This window comes from Pan troglodytes, chromosome 10 (genome assembly GCF_028858775.2).
Source record: "Pan troglodytes isolate AG18354 chromosome 10, NHGRI_mPanTro3-v2.0_pri, whole genome shotgun sequence".
In the NCBI taxonomy this organism is placed as follows: Eukaryota; Metazoa; Chordata; class Mammalia; order Primates; family Hominidae; genus Pan; species Pan troglodytes.
In genome coordinates this window covers 15,735,888-15,742,466 of record NC_072408.2, presented here as the reverse complement: position 1 = coordinate 15,742,466, position 6,579 = coordinate 15,735,888, and the positions used below count along the sequence as shown (strand labels likewise).

Sequence of the window (6,579 nt, the reverse complement as noted above, 5' to 3'; positions counted from 1 at the left end):
AGAGTCCAGAAGTTATCCCATACATCTGTAATCAACTAATTTCTCACAAGGGTGTAAGGACCATTCAATGGAGAAAAAATGATCTTCTCAACAAATGGTGCTGAGCTAATTGGATATTACATGCAAAGGAATGAATTTGAGTCTCTACTACACACCATATATAAAAATTAATTAAAAATTCATCAAATACCTAAATATTAGAGACTAAATTATAAACCTTAGAGAGAAACATAGGTAAAAATGTTTATGGCTTTAGATTAGGCAACAGCTTCTTAATTATGACATCAAAAGCACAAGCAACCAAAGACAAAAATAAATAAGTTGGACTTCATCGAAATTAAAAATCTTTGTGCATCAAAGGACACTTAGTAAGAAAGTGAAAAGACAACCCACAGAAGTGGGAGAAAACACTTGCAAATCATATATCTGATAAGGGTTGTGATATTATGATATATATATAGGTTTTTGTCCATAGTTCCTGGCTTATAAACCCCCTCACCCTTGTTACAGTCATTTGTTATAAGGTTGGATGGTTTAGGCCTCAGAAGCAAAACTCTCTCTCTGACCTTCTCCAGCCCTCCTGTCTCTGGCACCTCATTCTTCCCTGAGGCCACATAGAAACTAGAATCTCTCTTCCACAAGGCGGTCAAAGAAACCAGCACCTCCTTTCCCCCAAACCAGTCATAAAACCTAAAAATATTACTCTAATTCCCCCTCCTTTCCATATAAGCACTGGCTATAAGGAAATAATCTGACTGGGCATGATGGTTACGCCTGTAATCCCAGCATTATGGGAGGCCGAGGCGGGCAGGCGCCCTGAGCCTTGGAGTTCAAGACCAGCCTGGGCAACACAGTGAGACCCCATCTCTTCAAAACTTAGCCAGGCATGGTAGCACACATCTGTAGTCCCAGCTACTCTTGAGGCTGTCTCAAAAACAAAAAATAAACAAAAAACTGACCTATCTTGTTGGATTGTAGATCACGAGACCCTCATTCCAGACAGGGTCCTGCCCATATCCTGGGTGAAGGAATGCTGCACAGAGAGGCCAAGAAGAATCTGAACAGACACGCCTTACTGGGTTTCCCCAGTCTATCAGCATTAGATCATATCCTTTTTTCTTTTTCTTTTTTGAGACAGAATCTAGCTCTGTCACCCAGGCTGGAGTGCAGTGGCGCGGTTTCAGCTCACTACAACCTCCGCCTCCTGGGCTCAAGCAATTCTACTGCCTCAGCCTCCCGAGTAGCTGGGACTACAGGCGCCTGCCAACACGCCTGGCTAATTTTTGTATTTTTAGTAGAGATGGGGATTCACCAAATTGGTTAGGCTGGTCTCGAACTCCTGACCTCGGGTGATCTGCCCACCTCGGCCTCCCAAAGTGCTGGGGTTACAGGCGTGAGCCACTGTGGCCGGCCTTGATCATACCCTTTTTTCTAATCACAATTTTACAGGTTGTCCACGCTTCAGTTATGCCTATCCAATGAAGTCTCCATAAAGCCCAAGCGGACAGGGTTTAGGGAGCTTTCAGAGAGCTAAACACAAGAAGGTAAACAAAAACTCACCCATGTCTACAGTGCAGGTCTACAGAAAAATACAAAAACAAAAACAAAAAAAATCCAAACTCATCTGTGTCCTGGGAGGGTGGCGTACCAGAACTCGGGGGGGCATAGAAGTTTCTGTGCTCAGGACCCTTCCAGACCTTGCCCTATGTATCTCTTCATCTGGCTGTTTATTTGTGTCATTATCCTTTGTAATAAACCAGTAAACATAAGTATTTCCCTGAGTTCTGTGGGCAGTCCTAATGAATTAATCAAACCCAACAAAGGTCATGGGAACCCCAACTTGAAGTAACTGGTCAGCAGTTCCAGAGGCCTGGACTTGTGACTGGTGGGAGGGTGGGGATGATCTTGTGGGACTGAACCCTCAACCTGTGGGATCTGAAACTATGTCCAGGTAGATAGTATCTGAATTGAACTGGAAGATACCCAGCTTGTGCCTGCTGCAGAATAGATTGCTTGCATTGATTACGGAAGTGTTCTCTGTTGACTGTTGCTGTGGTATGAGAACAGAGGGAAAAACAGTTTGTGTATTTTTTCTGCTCGAGAGTCTAGTATCCAGAACATATAAAGAACTCTTAGGTTGGACATGGTGGCTAATGTCTGTAATCCCAGAACTTTGGGAGGCTGAGGAGGGAGGATTGCTTGAGCCCAGGAGTTCAGGACTAGCCTGGGAAACATGGTGAGACCCAATCTCTACAAAAAACTTAAAGAAATTAGCTGGACAGGGTGCTGTGAGCCTGTGGTGCCAGATACATAGAAGGCAGAGGCAGATGATCTCTTGAGCCCAGCAAGCCGAGGCTACAGCGAGCCATGTGTACACCACTGTACTCTATCATGGGTGACAGAGCAAGATTCTGTCTCAAAAAAAAAGAGAGTGAGAGAGAAGAAAACTCTTATAATACAACAACAACAGACAAACAACCTCATTTAAAAATGGCCAAATGGCCACTTAAAAGACTTAAGTAGACATTTCTTCAAATATTTACAAATGGCCAATAAGCACATGAAAAGATGCTCAATATCATTAGTCACTAGGGACATGCAAATTAAAACCACAATGAAATACTATTTTATACCCACTAGGATGGCTATAAACAAAGAAACAAAAAAAAAAAAACCCAATAACGAGTACTGTAGAAATTGGAACCCTCATATATTGGCTGGTGAAAATATAAAATGGTGCCGCAGTTGTGCAAAACAGTTTGGCAGTTCCTCTAAAGTTAAACATAGAATTACCGTATGACCCAGCAACTCTACTCCTGGGTATATATCTAAGAGAATTAGAGACATGTGTTCAAACAAAAACTTGTACAGGAATGTTCAAAAAAGCATATTCATAATGGCCAAAGAGTAGACACACTATCAACTAATGAATAAATAAACAAAAGGTGGTATATCTATACAATGGAATTTTATTCAGCCATAAAAATGAATGAAGTGCTGATGCATGCTACAACATGGATAAACCTTGCAGACATTGTGCTATGTGAAAGAATTTAGACACAAAAAGTCACTCATTGTATGATTCCACTTATATAAAATGTCCAGAATAGGAAAATCCATAGAGACAGAAAGATCTGTGGTTGTCATGGACTGGAGGGAGGGGGAAATGAGGAGTGTCTACTTAATGGGTATGAGATTTTTCTTTTGAGGGTGATGAAAGTAGCCTGAATTAGATAGTAGAATTATATACATTTTTTAAGTCAGTATGACTTTTTTGGTTTTTTTCTGAGATAGAGTCTTACTCTGTCACCTAGGCTAGAGTACAGTGGCATGATCTTGGCTCACTGCAACCTCTGCCTCCTGGGCTCAGGTGATTCTTGTGCCTCAGACTCCTGAGTAGCTTAAATTACAGGTATGTGCCACCACACCTGGCTAATTTTTGTATTTTCAGAGAGACAGGGTTTCACGATGTTGGCCAGGCTGGTCTCAAACTCTTGGCCTCAAGTGATCTGCCTGCCTCAGCCTCCCAAAGTGCTGGGATTACAGGAGTGAGCTACCGTGCCGGGCCTGTCAGTATGACTTCGAAGTCAAGTAAACCTAAACTAGAGTTCTGGTTCCATGTGACAATGGGTTAGATATTTAATCTCTGTAAAGCCTTAATTTCTTTCCTCTCTGTAAAATGGGTCCATTAATATTAACATTTCACGTATCTTTGGCTTTTGCCTGTATCTCAGCACTTTGGGAGGCTGAGGAGGGTGGATCGCTTGAGCCCAGGAGTTCGAGACCAACCTGGGCAACAGAGCGAAACCTCATCTGTACAAAAATTACAAAAATTAGCTGGGCTTGGTAGCGTGGACTTGTAGTCCCAGCTACTCAGGAGGGCTAAGGTGGGAGGATTGCTTGAGCCCAGGGGGCGGAGGTTGCAGTGAGCCATGATCACACCACTGCACACCAGCCTGGATGACAGAGTGAGATCCTGTCTCGAAATAATAATAATAATAATATTATTATTATTTTTGGTAAGTATTAAATTAGACAATAATAGAAAGTTGATGCTGTCTCCCTGAATGGCACTGCCATCCTTTCTGTTTGCAAGCCAGAAACTTAGAAATTACCCCTGACCTCACCCTCTGCCCCCATGGCTAGTTGTATAAATTTTGTTTTCTAACTATCTCTTGAATTTACGTTTCTCTATCTCCTCTACTATCCCCTGAGAAAGATGAAAAGAAAGCAGCCCCTGACAGTTGAAAGCTGGCTTGATACTCACAGCTAAGACAAATTATTTTCCTATTGGACGTAACAGTCTCCCAACCTCAGAAAAAGTTACTCTAAGACTATGATAAAATAAGAGAAAGCAAAGCCTCTTCATAATTTTTTCTAAATACACAAAACGAACAAACAAATATGTTCACTGTGCCACCCACAAAATATCAAACACAAAATATCAAACATCCCTCTCTTGGCTAAAAAGGAATGACTGCTACATTTTCTTTTTTCTTTTTTAATCTTAAATTGTCCTTTCCTGCCAGCCCTATTCTTAGGAGACGGCCCTCCTAAACTGAGAGGGAGATTGCTGTGTGTCCTGCCAGACTACTCTGCTAGGACTGAGCGCCGGGGAGCAGAAATGGCCTAGTCCAGGACAAGTGACTGCTAACTTCTTTACCAATTACAACTTTATCCCTGTTCTAACCTGCCCTCCCTGAGATAATATCTATTCACATCCCCAATTACAGAATTGACCCGATTCCCTAACAACATCTAATCCAGAGCAAATCTTCATTTTATTTCACCTTCCCTCCAAATCACCTGACTGTCATGAGTGGTGTGAGGTTAGAAATAACCAAGTCTATGTATTTTTGTGTGTTTTTACAATGTTAGGATTTTATCAATTGTTATTTTAATCACAAAAGTTACAGATTATATGGAGTTCTTAAGGAGGCCAGTTTTTTAAAGTACTTTTTGTTTCTTTGGTAGTCAGAGCTGCAGAGACACGGGCTCAAGTCACTTTATAAGTCAGTCAATATTGTAAACCATACATTATTATAGTATATTAAATTAATATATAAATATTATAGGTTAAGTATTTTACGATAAACAAAGTAACATTTAACATTAAAAAGAGAGAGAGAGAGCTAGGAGAAAGGGTTAATGAACTAGTTTAGTGGGAGTGAAGATGATAAAAGGAGTCCGGGTCTGGGGTGGGTGGTTTGCTGGTCATGTAAGGAAAACTGGGAGGTGGTAGAGCCTTTGGTGGCAGATGCCAGGTTTTTATCATGAGTGACTGCAAGAAAGTGTCACTTAGGATGGCTGTTTTGAGTTGTCGAAGGCCTAATCTGTTTCATATTCATAGAGTATTTGGTGAGAACTGATAGTGAAAGAGTGTGTTTGTGTTTTTATCTGGTTGTATGCAGCCTTTAAAAAAATTAATTTATTAAACAAAACGTGTTATTCTTATTGGCAAAGTGCCCTATGAAATGTAAAATGGCGTCTTTTTTAGTAAGATGGAGTTAGTTATGTCTTTTTGTTGTTTTTTTTATTTTGAGCTGGAGTCTCACTCTGTTGGAGTGCAATGGCGTGATCTCTGCTCACTGCAACATCTGGCTTCTGGGTTCAAGTGATTCTCCCGCCTCAGCCTCCTGAGTAGCTGGGATTACAGGCATGCATCACCACACCCAGCTAGCTTTTTTTTTTTAGTAGAGATGGGGTTTCTCCATATTGGCCAGGCTGGTCTCGAACTTCTGACTTCCAGTGATCCTCCTGCCTTGGCCTCCCAAAGTGCTGGGATTACAGGCATGAGCCACCACGCCCGGCTGGAGTTAGTTACATGAAGGGTGCTCTATACGCTTACCAAAGTCCAACTTCTATTACCGTTCTTTCTAACACCCTCTTACTGAGACAACTCATAGCTCGTGTCTCCCCATGATGTGTGCTCTCCCCTCACTGCAATGAGTAATAGACCCAATTTGTTCAACGCTAGGTGTGCTCCTGGTGCCTTTAGGCTGGAAGCCATTGACACACTTTAGTTCAAGCCATCAATAACTTTTGCTTAGTCTATTGCAATAGTCTGTAATGTTCACTGTTTCTTATACATTACTGAGAATCACTTTGTAACAGAGACAATGACTATTATTATTATTATTATTTTTTGAGACAGACTCTTGCTTTGTCGCTCAGGTTGGAGTGCGGTGGCGTGATCTCAGCTCACTGCAACTTCTGCCTCTTGGGTTCAAGTGATTCTCCTGTCTCGGCCTCCTGAGTAGCTGGAACTACAGGCATGTACCACAATGCCCTGGTAATTTTTTGTATTTTTCATAGAGATGGGGGTTAGCCATGTTGGCCAGGCTGGTCTCGAACTCCTGATCTCAAGTGATCCACCCACCTTGGCCTCTCAAAGTGCTGGGATTATGGGCATGAGCCACCGTGCCCAGCCAACAATAATTATTTTTAAGATTTCATGAGAAATAGAGTTTGTTAATTATTTATTTATTCTTTCAAATATTTGCTGATTACTCTACTATGTGCATAGCATTGTGACATCATGAAGATATATAAAGAAAACTTTTAATTCAAAAAAGTCTC

The 6,579-nt window shown here is 41.5% G+C and overlaps 1 non-coding gene across 1 annotated transcript; it reads right to left on the bottom strand.

The window, feature by feature from the left end:
• Positions 1-4,511: 4,511 nt before the first annotated feature.
• Positions 4,512-4,643, bottom strand: LOC112205157 (small Cajal body-specific RNA 11). The gene has a single exon (XR_002939008.3). It is a non-coding gene; the product is annotated as a small Cajal body-specific RNA 11 (non-coding RNA).
• Between the last annotated feature and the right edge of the window lie 1,936 nt (positions 4,644-6,579).